Below are 13,033 nucleotides of genomic sequence, written 5' to 3' on the forward strand. Positions count from 1 at the left end.
CTCAGAGCCATTTGAACCAGCAAAACTTGTAACTTCCAACGCTGTGTGACCAATTTAGAGAAAGACTTTGAAAATGTTGACTTGAATAGACACTTTTAAATTCTTAACGTAGTAGGGATCAAATTAAAATACACTACTGGCCATTAAAATTGCTACACGAAGAAGAAATGCAGATGATAAACGGGTATTATTTGGAGAAATATATTATACTAGAACTGACATGTGATTACATTTTCTCGCAATTTGGGTGCATAGATCCTGAGAAATCAGTACCCAGAAAAACCACCTCTGGCCGTAATAACGGCCTTGACACGCCTGGGCATTGAGTCAAACAGAGCTGGGATGGCGTGTACAGGTACAGCTGCCCATGCAGCTTCAGCAGTAGGCCCGTTTGGCCGAGCAGTTCTAGGCGCTACAGTCTTGAACCACACGACCGCTACAGTCGCAGGTTCGAATCCTCCCTCGGGCATGGATGTGTGTGATGTCCTTAGGTTAGTTAGGTTTAAGTAGTTCTAAGTTCTAGGGGACTGATGACCCTAGAACTTAAGTCCCATAGTGCTCAGAGCACGATACCACAGTTCATCAAGGGTAGTGACTGGCGTATTGTGACGAACCAGTTGCTCGGCCACCATTGACCAGATGTTTTCAATTGGTGAGAAATCTGGAGAATGTGCTGGCCAGGGCAGCAGTCGAACATTTTCTGTATCCAGAAAGGCCCGTACAGGACTGCAACATGCCATCGTGCATTATCCTGCTGAAATGTAGGGTTTCGTAGGGATCGAATGAAGGGTGGAGCCGCGGGTCGTAACACATCTGAAATGTATCGTCCACTGTTCAAAGTGCCGTTAACGCGAACAAGAGGTGACCGAGACGTGTAACCAGTGGCACCCCATACCACCAAGCCGGGTGATACGCCAGTACGGCGATGACGAATACACGCTTCCAATGTGCGTTCACCGCGATGTCGCCAAACACGGATGCGACCATCATGATGCTGTAAACAGAACCTGGATTCATCCCAAAAAAATGACGTTTTTCCATTCGTGCACCCAGGTTCGTCGTTGAGTACACCATCGCAGGCGCTCCTGTCTGTGATGAAGCGTCAAGGGTAACCGCAGCCATGGACTCAGAGATGCTAGTCCATGCTGCTGCAAATTTCGTCGAACTGTTGGTGCAGGGGGTGGTTGTCTTGAAAACGTCCCCATCTGTTGACTCATGGATCGAGACGTGGCTGCACGATCCGTTACAGCCATGCGGATACGATGTTTGTGGTCTCGACTGCTTGTGATACGAGGCCGTTGGGATCGAGCAGGGCGTTCAGTATTACCCTCCTGAACCCACCGATTCCATATTCTGCTAACAGTCATTGGATCTCGACAAACGCGAGCAACAATGTCGCGATACGATAAACCGCAATCGCGATAGGCTACAATCCGACCTTTATAAAAGTCGAAAACGTGATGTTACGCATTTCTCCTCCTTGCATGAAGCATCACAACAACGTTTCACAAGGCAACGCCGGTCAACTGTTGTTTGTGTATGAGAAATCGGTTGGAAACTTTCCTCAGGTCAGCACGGTTTAGGTGTCACCACCTTGTGTGAATGCTCTGGAAAGCTAATCATTTGCATATCACAGCATCTTCTCCGCGTCTGTAGCACATCTTCGTGGTGTAGCAATTTTAATGGCCAGTAGTGTAGCTAAAGGTTGTCTTCATCTTGTACAGAAACCAGGCTGTGGTTATAAGGAACGAAAGGCATGAAACGAAGGCATAAATTAATAAACGAGTGTATATTTAGCAAACAGTGCAGGGAATAAAGAAGAAATTCGTAAAAAGGGAATTAAAATTCTGCGAGGTGAAATAAAAAAAAAATTGAGGCTTGCCGATGACACTGTAATTGTGCCAGAGACGTTAAAGGACAGCATGAATCAGTTGAAGAGAGTGGATAATGTCTTGAAAAGAGGTTATTAGATGAATATCATCTCAAGTAAATCTAGGGTAACGGAATGTTGGCAAAGTACGCCAGACTATGCCGAGAAGATTAGGTTAGAACGTGAGACACTTAGTTTCGGCATCTGGATAGCAAACTAGGGAACTATGGTAGAAGTAGAGAGGTATAGTGTGCAGACTAGCAATAGGAAGAAAGCCTTTTTCTAAAAAGAGAAATTTAACAACACTAAATACAAATTTTAAGATTGTATAGTGTACACGTATACGAAAGTAAAACCGACAATAAGCAGTACAAAGGGGAGAGTAGAAGCTTTTGAAATGTGGTTGTCCAGACGAATCCTGAAAATTAGATGGTTCAAATGGCTCTGAGCAAAGCTTTTGAAATGTGGTTGTCCAGACGAATCCTGAAAATTAGGTGGTTCAAATGGCTCTGAGCACTATGGGACTTAACTTCTGAGGTCATCAGTCCCCTAGAACTTAGAACTACTTAAACCTAACTAACCTAAGGACATCACACACATCCATGTCCGAGGCAGGACTCGAACCTGCGACCGTAGCGGTCGCGCGGTTCCAGACTGAAGCGCCTAGAACCGCTCGGCCACTCCTGCCGGCCTAGACTGGAGTGGACGGCTGCATTAAGCCAGTCATTGGTCTGAAGAAAACAACATCATGAACAACAGAAGCATGATAAATCCATCCCATTAACCAGTCAATATTTTAAGGTTCACAGTCTAGTATAAGTCGTTTGGTCTGACTCTAATTTGGCAAAATGAGTGTCAATTTTGCTGCTTCTCTTATTCAAGCAGCTTTTGATTCGGGCTCCCGATTCTGAATGAAAGCTGCTACCCCTCTTCCCTTCATAGATAAATCTGTGGTGGTAATAAGGTATGAAAACAGGACCTCTCCCTATCACTAGCCACAAGTTCTTGTCGCTAAACTAAGCGAAGTGGTGCAGTGGTTAGCACACTGGACTCGTATTCTGGAGGATGACAGTTCAAATCCGCATCCGACCATCCTGATGTAGGCATTCCGAGGTTTCCTTCAATCGCTCCAGGCTAAAGCCTTGATGGCACGGATGATTTCCTTCCAACCTTTGAAAAAATCCCAGCTAGTGTTTCGTCTCTAATAACTACTTTGTACATTGGACGTAAAACCCAAATCTTCCTTTTCTTTCTAACTGCTAGACTACGGAGGCAATCTTGCAGCCCCATGGAATTACTACGTCCTGAACTGAAATAAAAGCTCCGACAGCGAGAGGTTGCTCCAGCATGCAACTAAGAAGCGAACTTCGCAAAATGTGAGGCTACTTTCAAGCACTTTAATGTAGGAAATAGGTCCTGTCACGGTAGTCAGTATTAGAAACACTTTTGTGCAAAGAAATTGCAAAGGCACGGAAATGCCACTGGATAAAAATGAATGATTCCACACATAAGTGATACGTAGGGACAAATGTAAAGCATTAAGTGGTGAGAATATCAAAATTCTCTAGTGCAGATGCTCTTTGACGTAGTTATGAACTTGATGGTCACTTTGAATAGCAAAGAGTTTTCCTTGGGATGACCCCATGGAGATGACATGCCATTGAGTTAAACTGACCTGATAATTGCTTCATTCGGCCAGTTGTGAGCAAATCTGCATTTTAGCGTGGAATTTGACCTGAGCAGCAAATTAGGTTTTTCAGGTACACAAAGCACCGGCAGAAGTGAAAGTTGCACAAACCGAGAAACAGAAATCTTAGGATTAACTGGGACCCGACCACGGGAACCGAGGCAGTTGTAATCCTTCACTGACCACCACGCGTCACTTTTGCCGACGGAAGCAGCAGTAAACTAAGCGCTGAACATTCTGACGCCGCTGACTGAAGAAGCGCCCGCTGGCCGCACGAGTTGTCGCGAACTGTGTTAGCGGTAATTACCGCAGCCTGCGTCACCACTGTGTGAAAAATGTTCCTACCAGATCTGTGTGCGCTTCCAGAGATTTACGACGCGTCACTCTCAGCAGAAACAGCTCCGTTTACTTTAGGCGAGTTCCCTGAACAGTCAAGCGCCGTACCACAGTGTTCGTAGTTTACAAACCGCTTTGTAAACACTATACCTCTCTTTACGCCATGTTGCGACGCTCCCACGTTTCTCCTATTCTGTTATGGTAACGGCAGAAGTGACGTGAATACCACACGTTGTATTTGGGACAACAGAGTGACAGTCTAGAATAATGATATTTTATCGATGGAGATATTAATACTTGCGACATAGGCCTAAAGACAGTGAAGAATGATATACAGGACATCACGAAAGTTACTTTGATCCATTACAATATGCTCCTTATTCGGTTCTACTCTTATAAGGCTCAGTGAATGCCTACTGCGTATAGCTCTCTGTACCGCCGGAATCTCTTTTATATTGTTCTTAAACCCCTCCTGAAGTATAAGATAGAAGCAGTATATTCGTTTCACATCTCATTCGGAACACTAATGCTTTTTCAAATTTGCTATTACTAAAATTACATTTTAGCAATAGCATCTACTTCTTTCCAGATTATTTACATCTTTACAACACTTCTACACACTTTCGTCTGGACTAAATCAGCCGTCTACAATCGTGACGATTCACTTTAGAATTCCTTTGATCTCTCCCTTCAAGTAAGGCTGGTAGGGATCTCAAACAAGCAGATGATAAAATACGGACAGTCGGGAATTTTAAAGTGAAAGTTTTTTTTTCAATTTTATTTATTTTTTCTGCCCTGTTTGTTGTGTCTAGACAAGACAGCCTAGACAGAGTGAGAGGAAGCCGAAAGGCACGCGCTTAAACTCACGCGGGCTGGCGTGAGGTCTGAAACAGGATACGTAATGAATGCTATAAAGAAAAGTACGTAGCTTCTGGAATACTTAACTTTAATCCACATTTGTAGAACATCGCTCTTGATGATACATTAATAGAATCTCAATATCAATTGAATACGGCGCCTTGCTGCGTCGTAGCAAATGTAGCTGAAGGCTATGCTAACTATCGTCTCGGCAAATGAGAGCGTATTTATCAGTGAACCGTTCCTTGCAAAGTCGGCTGTACAACTGGGGCGAGTGCCAGGACGTCTCTCTAGACCTTCCGTGTGGTGGCGCTCGGTCTGCGATCACTGACAGTGGCGACACGCGGGTTCGACGTATACTACCGGGCCGCGGCCGATTTAAAAGCTACCACCTAGCAAGTGTGGTGTCTGGCGGTGACACCACACTGTTGACGATCTCATTGTGAGCGGATGATCGAAATACTTCCGACACTTTCTGTTACATCGGTTACAACATAACCTATACCGTCACTTAACTGTGAACCACAACCTGTGGGACTTTTCTATTTGCAGTTTGTAATATCTTTAAATGTTGTATTTTTTCATGTTAACCAATACGACTCAAAACTGAGTAGATATTGTGAGACTGATGTTACGCAAACTCGTCGATCCTGTTGACTGAAGAATTGTGTCGATCCGCGTAATCTCACTTTAAACTGTGTTCCTTCATCATTTTGTTTTCTCCAGCAGTCTACGAAACTGCTAAACCCGCGTATCGTTTAGATCATGTGTTCAAGTAGCATGCGATGGAAATATAAACAGCGGCCACGTCCGTAATGGGACAGAAAAGAGACACTGAAACAAATTCTCTGTACAGGCTTTGTACGTTATGTGACAGTGGATGTAATACTTTGTCGGGTGCAGTTTCTTGTGAATAGCTAAGCAAATCGTGAACAACAATTATTATTATATTTACATTAGTCTCAAGAAGTCTCAAACGAAAATTACAGTAGCGACAAAGAAGAAGAAATCTCTGTTCCTTTAATGAGTCAGTAGCACAGAAGTTTACTATGGTGTTGAATATTCGTGAAGTGGGGCGGATTTGGCAATTACTTCTCAGGATCATATCGTTTACTTGCTTACGCCTGTGCTGTGACGCTCGACTTGGAAGTAGACGGTTCGAACCTGCCGTGCAAGAAATTTTCACCTCTAGTATTTGGCCGGCAACTGAAAGAGAGGCGGTCGCGTAAAGTTTCTGTTCGATGGACTTCGGGTCAATATCTGGGACTGAAGTCAAAACCTCTCCGTAGTATCTCATGGAGTTGGAGCATGTGTCGCTGATGATCCGTCTGTCGCCAGATTGGGCGCTAAGCTCTGCGGCCCCCTCACTGCTATTCGGGAGGAGCAGACTGCGTGCCGGCGCATTTCTGTTACCTGCACTCAACAAATACACATAAAACAAAAGTCCCATACGTGTGTGATAGGGACCACTGCGGGCGGAGAAAGAAATCGCTTTCCAGTTCGGTTGCTGAACGACCCCTCGTAACCAACCAGCTAAAACGCCATACAGCTTTTCTCTTCGTTGGTGACAAATTATATGTATGGTATTATAATTAATATTGTTTATCTACATGGCTTACGAGCGAGAATCATCAGTATTGTTGGGAAATCGGATATCATTTGCGAGTGAAGAACGTGGAAGATCACCCAAAGAAACACCGACAGACTCCAAGTGTTGCTAAGTAGATGAGCTCGACAACTCATTAGCTTCTTCTTTTTTTACATGGCAGCTGGAGAACTTACCCTCTTCGAAATTATAATAATGAGTAGGGAACACTCACAAATTCCTCGAATGAGAGATCTAGTTACCCCTAATATGTTTCGAGGCTAAGCTCATGAAAAACCCCGTGTTATTTTTTCGCACAATGAAAATGTGCTTTCTCTAAAATCATACCGAATAAAAATTGCCTTCTGCGGTCCACGTTGATTTACAAGTAAGGTTTAGGCATTTGACTGTGGTTATTGTCCGATGACTGTGTCATAGTACATTATCGGGTCCTGTCATCTGTAGGTACTATAGTATTAACATGAGTTTGTGCTGTCGGCGATCCACTAATCTTCATTTTTTCAGTTAATAATTCACTACGACGATATTTTCCACTTAGCCACTTTCCAACGCGTGGATTGAGATCCAAAGTATTTTACAATATACATTCCAGTGCATCTACAAGACATCTTTTTATTACTACAACTCACGCTCAACCTTTTCCTAGAGGCTGATTTCACTGACGGAAAGAAGATGTTATACCCAAATTAGACTTACCATACGACGAAAAACATTGTTTTATGATTTGAAACTCAGTGAACGGCGTACTACATCCATCATTATGACACGCCCATGATACAAATGTTATTCAACCCATCTCCCTAGGCTAAAGGTTAAGGACGAGCCATATTGCCCCGATGATGCTTTTCAAGTAGTTGATCTCCGTCACCTCATTCTGCCATATAAATAATACAGGAAAGAGCGAGTGGATTTACATAAGTAAATTGGAAACGAGAAGTCTCATTTCCCATTTCAAAAACATAGAAACAGTAACACAATTTACGAAACTTGGTGTTTCTACGCCTCAAGCAAACACTGTTTCAAAAAGTAATAAATGATCCTTCACCTTTCAGTTGTTATGTAAAATGATAGTAATCACACACACACACAAAGAGAAAGAGAGAGAGAGAGAGAGAGAGAGAGAGAAAGAAGGAGAAAGAGAATGGAAATGAACCGTTATTAGGTTTGCATGATGTAATTCGTTAGGTTGTCAACACTTGGGTAAACAAATAAGAAAAGAGACATTAGTCAACAAACGATGATGATAGACATCACAGTCCTCGTAACAAAATGTACAGTTAGTGCCAGACTAGCAGTGGTGTTTCACAGTGGCTAGCTTACAAAATATGAAAACTACGAAACAAAACGACTGTGACGTGAAAATGTATCTATGTTTCGTAAGAGAAGTGATAGTGCCACCTCGAACTATGATCAGATCAAAGAATTGCAGATTTCTGCCGGAAAATCGAGTAACTGCAAGTAGTAATGTATTTATGTAAAAATCAGAACGTAAACTGTTTTCTGATTTGCAGTCGCATACAAAAACAAAACTCTATTATTCAAGATTAAATCCAGTGAAGATGCCTTAATGTCCGAAGGAACGGTCACCATTTTGATCCACCGGCCACTATGAATCAAGACACAAAGGAATTACAGACATTGGCTGTAAGTGGGCATTTATTTAAAACAATTGGGAACATTTCTGCCAAACTGGGATTCGAACCCGGGTCTCCTGGTTACGAGGCAGATGCAATGACCACTGTGCCATCCGGACACAGTAGTCAGCAAATCTGCACGGTGTACCCTAGCACGCCGCCCCGTCAGAGCCAAATTCTCAACCTGTCCGCTCACTACTAATGTAGTGTCCCTTGTCCTCATTATTCGCAGCATTTCGCCGATTCCCGTAACATTTCGAACCTGGCGTGCACCTGCACTGAAGAGACCATTAGCCTTCCTCGCCTTACAGGTAAATATGTATGGTGTCTGCTCTTTCGGACGTATCTTGATTTATATATTTGCTGCGAATGATGGCCAAGCAAACTAAATTGGAATTTAAATGAACACTGTTTGAACATGTATCTGTACTATTATGCTTTAGTAGGTGCTAAATATTCAGACGCTATAAACCGAGTGGCCGAAAGTACAAGAATGGTTGTTTCATTTGAAGATGAGCCGTGACGACATCCAAATGTTGCTCCTAGATGCAGCGTATGATTTATTTATTTATTTAGCGTATGGCTCATAACATCACAGTAAAAATTACAGAAACAACACGATTTAAGAAAAATCACATATGTATAAACAGAGCAATAAATAACAGTTTGTATATAAGAACACCGCCAATTGTAAATTTACACTCACAGAAGAGCAATCACAAGCAGACATCCAGTTTAGATAATAAATAGTCGATTGCCTCTAGGGTCGCCATTAGGAAATCCCGTGCGTCACCCTCGTATGCCCTTAGTGGGCATTCCTGATCGATGTGTTTGACCGTCTGTCTCTCAGCGCCACAGTCGCAAGCGGCCGAAGGAAGTTTACCCCATCTGTGTAAGGAGTCGGCGCATCTCCCACAGTTGGTTCTGATGCGATTAAGAGTTGACCAAACTTTGCGAGGGCAATCAAATCCTTTTGGTTTACTAAAGATGCATGGCATACTGTGGCAGTCTACTGCTTTTTTGCTCTCCCATTCCTCTTTCCATCGGTCATTTATTTTAAAGTTGGTTTGGTGCAGAGCCTGTGCGGTCTTTAGTGGAGGATGCCTAGACCGGAGTCGGTTTCCTTGGATGTCGTGAGTATCTTCATGGATTTTTAATTGAGGGTTGGTCATGATGGGGTTCGCCTCCACGTGGTGCACCCTGGGTAACGCTAAATGAACTAACACAACTGGCGGCAGACCGAACGAAGAACTCTTGCCCCACATCACAGTGAAACAGAACGACGGACAAAGCGCTATGCAGCGTATGAAGCAAGTGTAGACACGACATCTGAGTAGTCTGTGTAATCAAAATCGCAGCACGTAGTGAGTTAACTGACTTTGAACTTGGGATAATAATCCATGCAAGATGCATGGACAGTAGCATATCGGAGATTACGTAGGAATTTGGGTTTCCGATGTCAAGAGTACGTAGTGCACTGCCTAGTGCGGATCGCCACTATTGCCGATATAACGTTTGCACTAACGTAAACCGCCAAATAGGAGAGTCACAAGCGTTTGAAGAACGGACATCACATCGCCTCCGCAGAGCCATAAGTATAAACTGACAGTCACTGTGAATCAAATCCCCATCGATCTGCACCTGGAGCATCCGGACACAAATGCACCGCATAGGCTTCAGCAGCCAACGATCAACTTGCGTCCATTCGCCTTCGCGTTACTTTTGGCCGCTCCGTATATTTTCTGTTTGTAATAGTAGATTTAAAAAAAGCCGGCTATACAGGTTGATGATCGAGGCCAATAAATAAATACACAAGCAATTCTATCTTTTAATTCTTACAATTTTCTAAAGGCGACTCAGAGAAAAGCCATATTTAAAACAGTCACCTATTTCCATTGCTGTATGAGTTGGGGAACAGTATCGTGTGACCTCAGTGATCGGGCCTTCTAGTTTTTATATACCTTGAAAGTTGTGATCTCTGTCTTAAAGTTCGTTAGACATAGTATGATGAAACAACACAAAGCCAATTATAGACCGAGGGAGAATCGAGACCACTCTCTCTGGCCAATCAACAAATCTGTAATCATGCAAAATGAACGAGTGCAATGATCGCTCCCTTCTTTGAATTTTTTAAGTAAGTGTTCGTTGAATGTGGCTCCTGTGCACAATTAAAAAACCGTCACAGTGAGATTCACGGCTTAGGAATACAATAGCTTATATTTATAATTTATGTGTCGCGTAACCATAGAAAATTTGAAGGACAGTGAGGGATCTTGAAATCTAAATCAAGAATGAGAGTACCAAATATATTCTGGCTCTTACTGGCTGACATAATTCACATAAAATTAACAAAGAAAACGTTCTCTAAAAGCTCAAATGATACTACAAAATGACATTAACAAGGTGGGCAGCTACCAAATTATGTGCAACACCGTATGGATAAAATACAACACGATCTCCTCATCTGCGCAGCTTGCAAAATGAAGCCAGCCGGAGTGGCCGAGCGGTTCTAGGCGCTACAGTCTGCAACCGCGCGACCGCTACGGTCCCAGGTTCGAATCCTGCCTCGGCCATGGATGTGTGTGATGTCCTTAGGTTAGTTAGGTTTAAGAAGGTCTAATTTCTAGGGGACTGATGACCTCAGAAGTTAAGTCCCATAGTGCTCAGAGCCATTTTGCAAACTGAAAGTTTACGAGACAAAAAGAGGCTAGAAATTATAACCAATTAAGCAGAGATCTTGCGTGGCGAAATAAGTAAGTAGCGAGATGCTCAAAATATGGATTATGCTTCCACAATTCCGGCATTTCCCCAAAAATCAGTTTGCGTGCACTGATCTGCAGCAAAAAGCGACAGGGAGACGAAACGCCCAGAATCGTAGTTCAAAATCGTCATCGGATTACCTAAAAAAAAAAAAAAAAAAAAAAAAAAAAAAAAAAAAAAAAAACCTGTCCACGGAGCGGTCGACTAAATCTCATTATCAGCGAGACGAACGAGAATATAGTTTATTTTACTAACAGAAGAACCCTCAGAAGCATCCCACTCTCAGTGCACGGAAAGCACATTAACAAACGCGAAGTAAATATTCCTCCGTAGCCGACCGTGGTGACCGAGCGGTTCTAGGCGCTTCACTCCGGAACCTCGCGACTGCTACGGTCGCAGGTTCGAATCCCGCCTCGGGCATGGATGTGTGTGATGTCCTTAGGTCAGTTAGGTTGAAGTAGTTCTACGTTCTAGGGACTGATGACCTCTGATGTTAAGTCCAATAGTGCTCAGAGCAATTTGTACCATTTTATTCCTCTGGAGCAGTGTCTCCTCGATTGGTCAGCCGCTTCACGCCAAGCGCTGTGGAGGGACGATTCATTCGATTGGTAAGACCAAAATTTTGGCGAAAGCAAAAGCAACCAATTCCCCACAAAAGTCGGGCAGCGCCACAACACCCCGACGTTCGATGTACGTGCAGAAAAGGCAAAAATGTCGTGATCAGTTATTCTCTGTGAACGACAGTGGCAATACAGCATCTTCTGCCCCGAGCGAGGGAGGGTGCCGGTTCTGCCAACAAAAGCACAGAACTGCCCACAGCCCAACTTCCGCAAAAGCTGTCCAGCTGCCGTGAAAACTGTCAGACTTTCCGTGAATGTTTTCCCCCGTAATGACATTCACTGACCATTTCCCTCCGACAAACAGGAACTGAGGCCACACCGGGAGCACACTTTCCCAACACCCCTCCGTGGCCCACACGTCTAGTGCACGCAATAAAACAGTCAAGAGACAGTGGCAGAAAACGACACAGTATACACTACTGGCCATTAAAATTGCTACACCAAGTAGAAATGCAGATGATAAACGGGTATTCTTTGGACAAATATATTATACTAGAACTGACAAGTGATTACATTTTCACGCAATTTGGGTGCATAGATCCTGAGAAATCAGTACTCAGATCAACCACCTCTGGCCGTAATAACGGCCTTGATACGCCTGGGCATTGCGTCAAACAGAGCTTGGATGGCGTGTACAGATACAGCTGCCCATGCAGCTTTAACACGATACCACAGTTCATCAAGAGTAGTGACTGGCGTATTGTGACGAGCCAGTTGCTCGGCCACTATTGACCAGACGTTTTCAATTGGTGAGAGATCTGGAGAATGTGCTGGCCGGGGTAGCAGTCGAACATTTTCTGTATCCAGAAAGGTCCGTACTATGACCTGCAACGTGCGGTCGTGCATTATCCTGCTGAAATGTAGGGTTTCGCAGGGATCGAATGAAGGTTAGAGCCACGGGTTGTAACACATCCGAAATGTAACGTCCACTGTTCAAAGCGCCGTCAATGCGAACAAGATGTGACCGAGACGTGTAACCAATGGCACCCCATACCATCACGCCGGGTGGTACACCAGTATGGCGATGACGAATACACGCTTCCAATGTGCGTTCACCGCGATGTCGCCAAACACGGATGCGACCATCATGAAGCTGTAAACAGAACCTGGATTCATGCGAAAAAAATGACGTTTTGCCATTCGTGCACCCAGGTTCGTCATTTAGTACACCATCGCAGGCGCTCCTGTCTGTGATGCAGCGTCAAGGGTAACCGCATCCACGGTCTTCGAGCTGATAGTCCATGCTCCTGCAAACGTCGTCGAACTGTTCGTGCAGATGGTTGTTGTCTTGTAAACGTCACCATATGTTGACTCAGGGATCGAGACGTGGCTGCACGATCCGGATATGAGGCCTGTCATCTCGACTGCTATTGATACGAGGCCGTTCGGATCCAGCACGGCGTTCCGTATTACCCTCATGGACCCATCGATTCCATATTCTGCTAACAGTCATTGGATCTCGACCAACGCGAGCAGCAATGTCGCGATACGATAAACCGCATTCGCGATAGGCTACAATCCGACCTTTATCAAAGTCGGAAACGTGATGGTACGCATTTCTGCTTCTTACACGAGGCATCACAACAATGTTTCACCAGGCAACGGCGGTCACGTTGTAGGTGTCGCCACCGGCGCCAACCTTTTGTGAATGATCTGAAAAGC

Source organism: Schistocerca serialis, chromosome 5 (genome assembly GCF_023864345.2).
Source record: "Schistocerca serialis cubense isolate TAMUIC-IGC-003099 chromosome 5, iqSchSeri2.2, whole genome shotgun sequence".
In the NCBI taxonomy this organism is placed as follows: domain Eukaryota; kingdom Metazoa; phylum Arthropoda; class Insecta; order Orthoptera; family Acrididae; genus Schistocerca; species Schistocerca serialis.